Here is a 13,950-nt window from a genome sequence, read left to right as displayed (position 1 = left end):
ACCAGGCGTTAGAGTGCAGGTAGGCCCATTCCATGGCTAAACACAAAGGAATGTGCACACAGATGCCCACCCCAAGCCCCAGCAACACCACCACCCACACCACAGGGACACTATAGGAGGAGGGAGCCTATCCCAGGTAAGTTGCAGGTAAGTGTTTGTGTATGTGTATGGTGTGCCACTGAAGGCCCCTTACATGGGGCCCCTTGCCTGGCACTCCGTATGTAGGTAGGGCTTACCCAGGGGACACTGCTCCCCTGTGGTGGGCATTGGGGTAGTGGACATGACTCCTGTCTATACTTAGATAGGAGTCATGTTTTTGGCTGTTTGTGCTTCAAAAAATGACACTAGACTGATTAGCGGCAGACATTTTGCCACTAACCAGCCTAAGGTAATTTCTGACCCACTAACGCAATTCCCCCTAACGCCATGAATCGCACTCCCCTCCCTCCCGGCGCACAGATGGCTTTAAGGAATGGTGTTAGCCGCTGTTAATAAAAATGACACACAACCCATTAGCGCAGCTGTGTGCCATTTTTCATAAATATGGGCCTGATTTTTGTATTTTCCAAAAACAAACCGGTGTTAACCGGCCCCTTATGCCCCCATACAACCATGGCATGGCAAGCCTTTCAGCTTTGTTTGTTATTGCTGAAGCTGCTCCCACCATGGTGCAGCGGCTGTTTTGGTAAAAGTAGAAGTCTCCAACATAGTGGTTAAACCTCGTTTTGTTGTGGGGGCTAGGGCTGTAGCTTGGGCAGCAAGCACATTACTCTCCTGTTTGGCATCTTGCTGGTCAAAAGCTAATTGAGGCCCTTACAGTTATGTGAGTGGGGGGTTGCTGAGTCGTACAAGCATCAATAGTACAAGTGAATAGTATGAAAAATAAAATATGTAAGGTCTAAACCATGTTTAAGTAAACATGTATGTCATATTATCAGTATTTGTACACCACACATCTCCCATTTGCATGACAACATAATGCTTTCGGAGTATGGGCTACCTTTCCACACAGTTCTGGGATTTTCATTGTCCAAGGAGAGAGAGAATGTATAAGTAAATATGGACATATGCACTACTGTGTGGTACGATCTCTCTGTAAACAGTGGGTGATTTATTGGTATTAGGCGTTGTTGGTAGCATTATGATAGCCGACTGCATAATATAGCTTTGCAGGTTTGTGTGTATGCAAAATGTTCTTTCTAATATGTTCTGTGCTATGCTTCCAGGTGAGAGAAAATAAAATAAATGGTTACTTACCTGCATCACAGGAACCTTCATTGAAGTCATAAATGCTAGAATAATTATCTGCTGTATGTGGAGACACCAGAACACTTCAACACAATAGATAACATATAAGACCAGTAGAAAGGGTGAAGTGCCCAACATATTCATATGTAATGGAGCACCCTCCAAAAGCCTTTCACAGTCCTGATTTTAGACTGCTTGTAATTCCAAAAAGCCCTTTCTTAAAACTAAGTTACAGCACAAACCATGCGGTCACCGGTCGCCGCCCGCCATGCGGTCACCGGTCGCCGCCCGCCATGCGGTCACTGCCAAATGGCCGCTCCGCGGTCAGTAGACCGCGGATGCCATTCTGGCTTTCCCGCTGGGCCGGTGGGCGACCGCCAAAAGGGCGCCCGCCGGCCCAGCGGGAAAGCCCCTGCAACATAGAATGGAGCCGGCGGTGTTGCAGGGGTGCGACGGGTGCAGTAGCACCTGTCGCGATTTTCACTGTCTGCGAAATCTTCATGGGGCCCTGTTAGGGGGCCCCTGCACTGCCCATGCCAGTGGCATGGGCAGTGCAGGGGCCCCCAGGGGCCCCACGACACCCGTTCCCGCCATCCTGTTCCTGGCGGTAAAAACCGCCAGAAACAGGGTGGCGGGAAGGGGGTCGGAATCCCCATGGCGGCGCTGCAAGCAGGGGAAAACCGTCGGGAAACCGCCGGTTCCCCTTTTCTGACTGCGGCTTTACCGACCGCCAGAATGGCCCTGGAAGCACCGCCAGCCTGTTGGCGGTGCTTCCGTGACCCCCTATGTCCCTTAGAGGCTACAGGATCTTCCACTACCCATGATACCCTGGATTAGCAGTGCCTCACCGAATCAATTTTTCAAGCTAATAGTGGAGATTTGGGAAAAATCTCAGAAGCTATGATTCTGGGACCCCAAAAAAAGACGCCAATATGGAGGAAGGGTCGTTTTCGTTTATGAGTTTGATTAAGATTGTGGAGATGCAGTACCAATGGTATAGGTAAGTAACTATTTCTTCTTCATTGTAGGGTGCTCATTGGTAGTCATAAGTGTTAGAATAGAAAAGCAAGCTAAAAGAAGTTACAGTCCTCGCAACTTTTGGACATAAGGAATAAGAACTGCAATCAAAATGAGAAACCGAAGGAAACTCAAACAAAATGTTAACCAGAGGGGTTCCTCACAGCACCTTGAGCCCTACTACACTAACTAGCAGGCTTACATATGTCTAAAAAAGGAATGTTTCTCAGGCAGGCTATGGTGGCTGCTTTCCCTGTCATGGAATGGGCTCTGCATCTCCAGGGTGGGGGCTTATTATTTAATTGATAATGTAGGGTCATGCAGCCTACAATCCAATGAAAGATGGACTGTTTTGATTTGGCCTGCAAATATGACTGCAGCTAATAAAGGGTTGGTTAGAATTGCATAAGTTCTTAGGAGCAGAATTACAGAACTCTAAGTGAGGGGAAGGGGTGTATAATATAATGTAATTGTGGTATCGTATAATACACTACGTACCCCTTTAGAACCAGTTAGGTTTTGTTTGTTAAAACTTTAGCTCAACCCTGGGTAGCTGTGGCTCTGAGCAGTCAGGCTTACACTGAACACTGAAGTCTGGTTAGCAGGCCTAGGTGCACTCTCAGAGCTGATAAACCAGCAGCATCTGTCCAAAATGTTTCGGGGTGACCACACAAAAAAGAGGCATTTACTTACAGTTTATAAGAAAAGTAACTCTATAACTCTTTAACAATCATGGCTCGATAACAAACCAACGATCCATCCGCTCTGCCAATAGAAACCTTATACTGATGCCCAATGGACTTAGGCTGTTGGTGTAAGTACAGAGTATGCTCCCTGTTCAGAGCAGACTTTTTTCTCTTTTTTCTTTTTTCCAGCAAAAACCCTGTTGGCTCTGAAGACAATATGAAAGAAAATTAGAGCCCCCACACCCTGAGAAAAAACATCAAGGGTGTCAGATTTAGTTTTCTTTAACTTCACAAAAACAAACTCCCACTTTGTAAAACAAAAAGGTTTCCCAAGTACTACATGAAATATGTTGGCATCTCATCATACTTTGAATGTCTTCGGAGAAGCCACTATGGAGGTGGCTCCTGTGAAGGCACAGAGAACTCTGCCTGGCAGGCAGAGATCTCTAAATATGGTGGGGGTTTGTCTTTAATGGCAAGAAGGTTATTACCTCTGCTCTCTTGGTGGATGGCGTGCTGGCTGCCAAACCCTTAAATGAAGGCCATACTTTTATCTGGGTAAAAACAAAGAACTCTCCTAACATACAGGAAATGTAAGGAAAGTTCTGCTGGGATGAATGAGTTGGCAAAGAACACTGGAAGATTAATTACGTGATTAATGTGGAGTTCTGATACTACGTTTGGTAGAAAAGAAGGATGAGTTTCCATCACCACACTATTTTAATGAAACACTGTATAAGGCTCAACAGGTGAGAGGGCTTGAATTTGACTATCCATACGAGCTGAGGAGATAGCTATTAGTCAGTCAGCCTTTTAAGAAAAATGCTGCAATGAAGCCTTGTGAACAGCTTTAAAGGGCAGATCCATTTATTTTGATGTAAGCTCCCAAGGAGAAGGTGGTGCCCTTATGAGAGGAAATACATTTTGTAGGCATTCTAAAAAGCCTTTAGTGAGAGGAATTTCTAAAAGGATGGCCAATTTGGCCATTTTCTGTAAGGTGTAACTGCAGCAAGATTGACTTTAATGGAAGAAAACTGCAAATTTGATTGAGCCAGATGTTACAAGTACAGAAGACTGACAACCTCCTGGCAGCTGATAGGATTCTAGCCTCCCTGCTGGCACCATAACAACAATATTCCATTAGTCGATGGACATTTGGCTTCCTTTGGAATATTCATGCATGACTGTGGGGGATTGAAATGTCTGTATTGTTTGATCTCAGGAGCAATGCTTCCAAATTCAAAGATGTCAGGTTTGAGTGGAATAACTCATCTTGCAATCGGATTAGCATATTCGGTTTATACGGCAACCTCTTGATGGTTTGACAGACATTTATAATAGGTACTGATGCTGTCTTGCCAGTCTGGAGCAATGAAGGCCTTTGTATACTGGCGATCCTGTAAGACTGTGGATATCAATGGAATTGAAGGAAAAATATAATGTAATGTTCTTGGCCAGTTTATCAAAAGGAAATTGGCCAATGATCCTGGCACCAACAGTCTGGAGTCAAAGTCTTGGCATTTTGTGATTTGTTGCAAAGACAGCTATCATTGGATAGCCCCAATCAGCGATGATTAGGTGAACAATGCAGTCATCAAGGAACCATTTGTGATTTTCCTTGTATAATCTTCTTGGGAAATCTGCTTGTTGACTTGAGATTTCAAATGTATTGTGTTCACAGGTAGATCCACGACCAAGACCAGTAATCTGATCTTATACAACTCCAACAATAGAGGGCATGATCTCGTGCCCCTTGCTTGTAAGGTAGTGCATGGTCGTTGTGTTGTCCATGTGGATAAAAATCTTGCTTGTCGTCAGAGATGATAGCAAGGCTTTGAGAGCTAGGTAGACTGCCCTGAGTTCTTTAGTCTTGCACAGACAGAACTTCTAGAAAAGCTTCCCATCCTGAAAGATATTTATTTGTCACAACTGAGTTGGAGGTTCCTGCTAGAAAGGTACTCTTTGGATTATATAATAGCAGGGAAAAGTAGGATGGCCACTGCCATTAAAAGTTGGGGCACACTCTACGTGAAAAGTAGTGGCGTCCACATCCCTTTTTTTATAGTGTCTCTACCGAACATTTGCAGAGTGGCAACATAGACTAATGTCCATACATTCACAAAGCATTACTGTCTGGACTTGTCATGGAAGGCGGATGCTGCAGTTGGTCAGGCAGTATTACTGCACCTCTTTCAGTTAGGTACAAAAATCTTATTAACCCCTTCTATGCGTCGGACGGGTGGGAGCCATCTGATGCCACAGTGCTCGTGTGCGTCGGATGGCTCCCAGCCCTCCATGCACACAGCACAGGAAATCCATCTGGTTTGGGTACCAGAGGGATTTCCTTCTGCCACAAAACAGTGTTGGGAGCTGGGGAATTGCTTCCACAGCTCCCAAAGATGTTTTGGGTTTTCAGTGAAATGACGTCCGCGCTCATGGTGCGCTGACATCATTTAACTGAAAACAAAAGTGAAATGAGCCAATGGGCTCATTTCACTTTCTCTGCATCGGTGCTTGTGGGGCTATCTCAGCCCCCCTAGCACCGATCCAGACAGCAAAAGTATCATTGGAAAGGGGAGAATCTCCCATTTCAAATGGTACCCTTCCCTAGTGGATCCATGCTTGGGGATTGCTTCGGGAGGGTGATTACCAAGCAGGGATCCACCCCACTAGGTCCCAGGGAGGCGCGAGTGGCCCCTTGGGCAAGGGCTTTTGCCCCCCCAAATTATTTTGGCCAGTTCAGTCTTTCAACACAATGCCTCCACCTGCCTCAAACATGATAAACAGTCTTTCTGCCTCCCAGATGGGGGAAACAGTCCCCGATCTCACCCCTGCCAGGGGAGGGCAGAAAACCCACTAAGCACCAGAGAAACCAGGGGAACACTCTCTCACAGCCTTTGGGTGCACGCGCAGCAGCACCCGCAGGTCTTGGTGTAGTGGTCCACAGACAAACCATGTGTCATCTACCTGTGACAGACACCAAATGGTTTTTAATCCAGCAGGCTTCTTTTGGGACATCCTGTCACACTAGGAGAAAAAAAATCCTCAGAACAAAAAAAAAGTTGAGAAAAAGACAGTCAAAAACCGATTCAGGATAGAGCGCTATCTGGTGCGGAAAGTAAAGAATTGTTGTCAGGGAGCCGAGGTGGCACCCAAATAGGCACCATGCATTTCATTTCTGGTGCAGGCAACACGGACGCGAAGCCGAACAATGCCTGAATCTTCCCATGGTGGGAGCCCTATAGTATTTAGAAAATAAGCAGTAAGACGTAAGTACATTAAAAGACATTGAGAAAGCAATTGACATTGTTAACCAATTTACATCTTTCTAACAGACCCAAACTTCAGCCAGTCAGAGACAAGACCCTGAACCGCTCTTCCCCTGCAGAGCCACCATACCTCTGATTTTGTGCACAAGTGTAATAAATATATAAACCAATTAGGTATAATAGTGGTGAGCCTAAACGGGTAGCTGGGCGGGTCACATGTAAATCTATGAAAGATATCAATACTGGAGAACCACAGTGTATATTTAAGTAACCTGTCTTTTCTCTAGTATTGAATCTTTCATAGATTCACATGCTTGAATCAGAGTAGCTAGCAGTAAGTCAAACATAAATGGTAGAGGGTTAGACAAAACCAATCTCCAAAGAGGTACTAAAGAAGTAACACATGAACCACCAGGAAATAAACTCAATAGATGAAACAGCGGTGATACAAACAACAACAATACATCCTTATAAGTATATAGCAATGAAATAAGGAAAATGCAATTTGTACTTTAATGAGAAAGGTGACATAAAACTGCCTATACAACAGCAGCATCTGCTTTCCATGCTGAATCCAAACAATAATGTTTGGCAAAAGTATATGCATTTCACCGCGTTGCCACTCTAAAAATGTCTGGAAGAGATACTGAGGCAAACAAGGTTGTAGATGTAGCCATCTTTCTGGTTGAATGTGCAGTGACTTTCATAGACAGTGGTCTTCCTTGCTTTGTTGTGGCAAAATGCAATTGCCGTGGACACCCAACAGGTTATAATACTTCTTGAAATTGCATAAACCTTCCTGGGAGGTGCAAAAGAGATGAGAAGCTGATCCGATTTCCTGAAAGCTTTCATTCTGTGAATATAGAATTTCAAGCAACATTTGACACCCAGAGAATGGACAGCCCTCTCCGGGGCAGAAGAAGGGTTCTCAAAGTACATTGGCAGAACGACTGGTTCATTCAAGTGAAAAGAGGTTGGAACGTTCAGGATGAACTTAGGGTTGGTTCTTAACAACAGTATACCCTCTCTACATTGTAGAAAAGGCTCCATAACTGTAAAGGCTTGTCTTTCGCTGAAACCTCTGGCCGACGTGAGGGTCAATAGAAGGGGTGTCTTCCATGAGACATACTTCATATCTGCTTTATGGATCGGGTCAAATGGTGCTTTCATGAGTTGGGAAAGAATCGTATTTAGCTGCCAGGATATTACAGGAGGTTTTACTGGTGGGAAGGCCTTGAATAAGCCCTCCTTGAATTCTTTCACAAGTCTAGTGAACCACCGCAAGATTTCACCTGTTTCCTCCTAAACCTGGAAATTGCTGCTAAATGCACTTTTATTGAAGAGTGTGCCAAGCCTGCCTTTGCCAGGTAAATATGCCAATAGCTGTTCTAGAAAAGAATTAAAAGGATGCCAAACATTTTTGACACACCAGTAGCAGAATCTCTTCCATTTTGCCAGATGAGACTTGTTTGTGGAAAAGGCATGTGACTGTTCCAGGATACACTTGCATTCCACTGGTGTACTCAGAGATCCAAATTTGTTGTTGTGAGGTGCCATGCCGACAAATTGAGAGATTTTATTTGAGGGTGCAATACCTGATCGGTGCTCATGGAAATCAGGTTCTCTGTTGGCTGAAACTGGATGTGTGGACACACCAATAGGAGGAGGAGGTCTGTGTAATAATATTGTTTCAGCCATGCAGTGGCTAGAAGAATTACATGGCAAGGTTCCCACTTCATCTTACCCATCACCCTGGGAATGAGAGGAAATGGAGGAAATGCATAGGTGAACATTCCTGTCTATCGTATCTGAAGAGAATTCTCCCAAGACCCTCTCTGAGGGAACCTTCTTGCAAACATTCTGCATTTTTTTATTGAGTAGATTTGCAAAGATATCCAGATATGGGGTATCCCATTTTTGGAAGATCTGAGACAATTGTTTCTGATTCTTTTCTCTTTCGTGGCAGTGACCCATTGTTCTGCTTAGAGAGTTCACTTGTTTTTTATGCCTGGGATATGTTTGACTTGCAAAGAAATGGCGTGCACCAGTACCACTTACAAATTTGCTGGGCTTGAGGCTTTTTGATCTTGTTCCTCCTTGCCTGGCGGGATAGAACATAGTGGTGTTATTGTCCGTTCTCACCAGAACAGAGAAATTGTGAATTCTGGGCAAAAATGCTTGCAGCCCCAGGAATACAGCCTTCAGTTCTAGAAGATTGACGTGCACATGTGTTTCTTGTACTGACCGTATTCTGTGGATTTCCAGCTCTTGAAGATGCGCTCCTGACCACTGCAAGGAAGTGTCTGTTGTCATTATGAAGCATGGTTGTGCTGCCTTGAAAGAGAGACCTGGAGAGATATTGGGCCTGATTCTAACTTTGGAGGACGGTGTTAAACCGTCCCAAAAGTGGCAGATATACCACCTACCGTATTACGAGTTCCATAGGATATAATGGACTCGTAATACGGTAGGTGGTATATCCGCCACTTTTGGGACGGTTTAACACCGTCCTCCAAAGTTAGAATCAGGCCCATTGTCTTTCCTTCTCCACCGTGACAAATATTGCTTCATTGTAGGGGTGATGTCTATCATGTCTTCGAACAAACCATGAATCTGTATCCACTGTGCATCCAGTTACTCCTGTAATGGACTCATGTGCAGACAGCAGTTTGGAATTATTGGAATGCATGAAGACAGCATCCCCAACATTGACTTGAACATTCCCACTGAAGTGGACTTTCTTTTTAAAATTGAAGTAGCTGTCTCCATTATTTTCAGAACTCTTTTTGGAGTTGCGTAGGCTTTGGTGGCTTTGGTGCCCTGAACAGCCCTTGGAAACACCAACGATTGGGATGGAATCAGCGAAACGTTTTGGGCATTCAAGTACAGCCCCAAAGACTTGAACAGCTGCTGCTGACAGGTCAAGGTGGATCTTTTTGCAGAGAGGAACGTTGGTCCCTTGATCAACCAGTCATCCAGGTAGGGAAATACCAGCTGCCCGTTTCTTCTTAGGAAAGCAGCTACAGGTGCCATGCACTTTGTGAAGACCCTGGGACCCAATTGTTCATAAGCCAAAAGGCAGGACCGTGAACTGGAAGTGGCACCCTGCCACCTCAGGAACTGCCGATATTTCACCTGAATGGTAATATGAAAATATGCGCCCCAGGGATCGAGAGACGTCATAAAATCCCCTTTGTTGAGCAGCAATAAAATTTCTTGCAGAGATAGCACACAGAAAGGTTGTTTCTTTAAATACTTGTTTAGCTGCCTGAGAGCCATGACTTGTCTCCCTTACCAGATTTTTTCTTGATGAGGAAGAAGTTTAAATAGAATCCTTTGCCGCAAGGTTGGAAAGGAACTTCCTCTATAGCTCCTTTTGAGAGAAGTAGACATATCTTGTTTTAAGAGAGTGCGATGTTGATGCATTCTCTTTGGGAGGGGGATGGTTAGGGGATGGTTCAACAAATTCCAGGGTGTGACCATTATGGATGATGTCTAATACCAATTTGTCTGAAGAGATGCTCTCCCAATGAACGTAAAAGGAGGAGAGATAGTGGTTCAAAGGTTGGTTTTGGAGTTGCAAGCCGAATGGTGCCCTAAAAATGTCACTGTTTTTTATAGCTCCCTGGGCTTTTCCTCCAGCCAGGGGTCATCTTTGTGCTGTCTGTTTTGAGTATGTAGTGTTGGAGGGCCTGTATGACTGTTGCCCAGTGTATTGGGATGATTCCCTTGCTGTGTATACAGCTGATATCTGTAGAACGGATAGAAAGGCCTTTGAGTGAATTGTCCTCTTCCTCCACGAAAGGACTGAAAGTCCCTCTGCTGTAACATTCCAATTGAACGGGCTATTCTAGTATCAGCCTTGATGTCCTGAGGAGTGTCATCTACATGTTTACCAAATACCTTTACCCCATCGAAGGGCATATCCAGAATCTTTGCTTGAACCCCGGGGCAGAAAGAGGTGGCTTTTATCAGCCCTGTTGGCACAATACTTCCGCACCTACCATCTGCCTAAATGCGTTGGAGGGTATGTCCATGGTAGTGTCTATAATTTTGGAGGACGCCCTAGCGCCTTCCAGTAAGATCTCAGTCACTTCCTTTTTCTTATCTTCCGGACGAAAATCTAAGAAAGCTGCTAGATCGTATACATTTGGCAGTTGTGGCAACCCAGAATGGCCAGCATATTTAGGGTGTGATGGAAGTAGCTGGACACTGCTTTGAAATGCTGGCCCATGTTATCTAGCCTCCTGCCTTCCTTAACTGGGGGGTGCAGATTCGGGGGCAGAAGGATTTCTGGAGAATTGCTGTGCAGCTTCCATAACCACTGAATCTGAGTGAGGATGCCCTATCAAACAGGCCGATGAAGAATTTGGTGCATTATATTTCTGTTCAAGCCGGGGTGCAACAGCAGTGACCGAAGCTGGGTTCTTCATCAGTTGAAGGCCTTCTTCCCAAATATAGTTGACATGGGGATGGATCTGGTGGATTTTCTTGCTGAGTCCTTTAAACCATACAGAAAGCATTCTGTTTGGTTCACTGGGAGAGACAGACCAAGCCTCTTGGAAGCACGTTCCACTAATTCCTGAAACCCACCTATGTCCGCAGGAAGGGAACTTGCTGGCGGTGGTGAAGGTGATGGTGATGAAGGGGCAACATAATCATCCCACTCCTACCCGATGCAGCTGGGTCTCTAAGTAGTTCCCCTTCCTCAGGACGATCGTTTGGATCACTCTCGATGTAATCATCCCTGATGATGATGGGCGGTAATACTGTCCTGTCCTCCTGCGTGCGAACAGGTGTCACGCCAGGTACATCTGAGGGACCAAGAGTGAGAGGTATTGACACATTTGCTACTGGAAAGTGCTTGTAATAGTCATTAAGCATGTGTCTCAAGTCAGTGATCAAAGAAATAGGCACTGAGATGGTATCCTCCCTTGAGCCCTGGTGTTCCTCATAGGGCTCCTCATCCAGCTCTTTGAAAGAGTTATAACACTGTGACACGGCCTGCTGGGGAGAAGTGAAAGAGTAGTCTCCTTCTAGGTAGGTGGAAGTGTCTCTGTTAGTGTATTCTTCTTTGTCTGTCTCCTGGCACTTCACCCTTAGTTGAGAAGGGCTTTATGCTGGACCGAACATTCGTTCATCTCTTGATTGCTCCTTGCAAAGAACATGAGTTGGAGGCAATGGGAAGACTTTATTTGGTGATGTCTGGTCTGGTCGTAGTTGAATGGAAGCCCCTTCAGCAGAAAAGTGCAGCTTTTTTCTGCCTCATTGATGGACTTGTTGATGATAGCGCTGACACGAAGGGGAAATCTTCTTTCGAATGGGTATCACCACCAATGAAGGTCTCGGCAATTGATATTTAAAAAACGCCGTAGACAGGATGGCCATCGACAACATTGTCGATGAGGTGGTGGTCGTAACTGATGTTGCCAACGAAGCCGTCATCATCAATGTTGTTGGAGTGACCGTCATCACTGTGGTGACAGGAAGAGACAGGAAACATACCATCGACAAATGTCTTGTTAATGCAGCTGACATCGACGATGAGTCAGTCAACGATCCAATTTTTGTCAACGCTGACTGTTTCTGAAGAGTGACAGACACAAAAGAAGAGGTGGAAGACCTCTTCTAAATGGAACCTGAAGAGGAGTCCTTGGTGACGATTTTCCAGACCCACAGTCTTTGTCAGTAGCTTTTGGTCTTTTTGGGTCTTTGACACTTGAGATAAAACTCTAATTTTGGTGTTTACGCTCAGGTGGAGAGTGACTTGGAGCCTCCTCCTCATCAGAACCAGACTCCAACCAGGACTTTGTCTTTTGGACCCACAGAAGTAGTCTGGCTTCCCTGTTGCTCAAAGTATTGGCAGAAAAGGTTCTGCAGTTTTTACCTTCTTTCGGCTTGTAATGAGGATGCAAACTGTAGAAACACTCCTTATGGGGATATTCCTGAAAAAAGCCTCTGCTTTCCACAAGACATGCTCTGAAAAGCCTTTTCTTAGATCCCTCTGACATGTAAAAATATACGGAGTAAAAACACTGAGTAGTAACTCAGTAGTACCTCAGAGCAGTAACAGTCTAATGTTTCCTTGTTTGAGAGAAGAGAATGGTCAAAAGTTGACAAATCTGTAACAAGTGAGCAGAGCTCAGAGAGAATCCCTCACATACAATGTTTGGTTGGAAATCTGAGGTATGGTGGCTCTGCAGGGGAAGAGTGGTTCAGGGTCTTGTCTTTGATTGACTGAAGGTTGGGTCTATTAAAACAATGTGGATTGGTTAACAATGTCAATTGATTTCTCTAAGTCTTTTAATGTTCTTACACAGTACAGCTTATTTTCTACATACTATGAGGCTCCCACCATGACGACGGGGGAGATTAGAGCATGTAAGTCTATGAAAGATTCAATACTGAAGAACAAATTTTCTGCCATTATTGGTCCAAGAACTGTGGAAAGCCCTAACGATATGACATTTTCATTGTGCCTATCATCCCAAGTCCTCAGAGAAAGTATCATTGTTTAATACAATCCTGAAAAACTGACACTTTATCCTTAGCCCTTATGTCAATGAGAACCATTCCAAATCAAGAGACTAACGTGCGCATCATGGGATTATCATGGGTAGATCTGTGATTCTGCCGTACCCTCCACCAGGACATTCAGCTTTAAAAGATTAGCATCTATGTGCTAACGTGACTGTAGTTTATTATAATGAATTCATTCACTGTCTCATCATCTTCCAGTCTCAGATACAAGCAGTTCGGCCCACAAGCTAGTCTGAAGTTCACCACAATCTACAGCCTGGATTACTTAGGAGTATTCACCAGGAAACCTCGTTGCTTCAACCCAACAGTGAGGCCCTTTCCAAGCCCAGGTCATCACCAACATCACTGTGAACTCTTGAGTAGGTAGTGTCTGCAACACATTGCAAGGGACGACAATGTTGGAAGACACCAAACTTACTGACAAAATAGCTCCTGACCATGCATAACCAGCTCCAAGATAAAACATTGATACAGTCTTTCCTCCTATGCATGGGTATAGCTTGCATACACAGTAGTCAGAATTCTCCTAGCTATCATTTCCTTAACTGGGTCTGGTCTCCCCTCTTCCCTGCAAGCTTGTTTTTTTGGTTGCAGGTGGTAGGGGATGGAAAAAGTCAACCCACAGAGCTCGCTGCACTCTTCAAGAACAATGAGGACATATAAGGACATTTTCCTGCAGGTTGTGGATCAATACAAGCAAGCTTTGAACCTTTCTTGATGTTGGCTGTGTTCCCATGTGTCTACTGACTCTAACGGGGAAGTGTCCATTATTCCAACTATCTTTGATTGGGAAGAACAATGTGCAGTTGTGCATCTGTATAGGCACATTATTCCTGAAAGCAATAACTACACCACTTGTCCTGCTTGTGATAAACTGCCTTTAACTTAGTGAAGAGATTTTGCCCCCAGTGTCAATCTGTATGTTGCTGACAAGAGACTCATTTGTGAGAAGCAGAATAGCAGCATCTTCATGGGGTGCAGCAAATGCAATGTGAGTATACACCAACATGCACGCCCTATCTCACAACCAATTTCCAACAAGGTTTAGATTCCAAGAACTGTCTTCCCCTTTGGTGTACTCTTCACCCAAAGTAGTATCTGTAATCATACAGGGATGTATCATGTTTGTGTCAACAGCGCTACCCAAAGACTGGGCCAGCGCTTGTTTTCCTGGGTATGTAGTACCCACA

Source organism: Pleurodeles waltl, chromosome 7, assembly GCF_031143425.1.
Source record: "Pleurodeles waltl isolate 20211129_DDA chromosome 7, aPleWal1.hap1.20221129, whole genome shotgun sequence".
NCBI lineage: Eukaryota > Metazoa > Chordata > Amphibia > Caudata > Salamandridae > Pleurodeles > Pleurodeles waltl.
The sequence above is the reverse complement of the archived record's forward strand: the minus strand, read 5'-3'. Positions refer to the sequence as shown.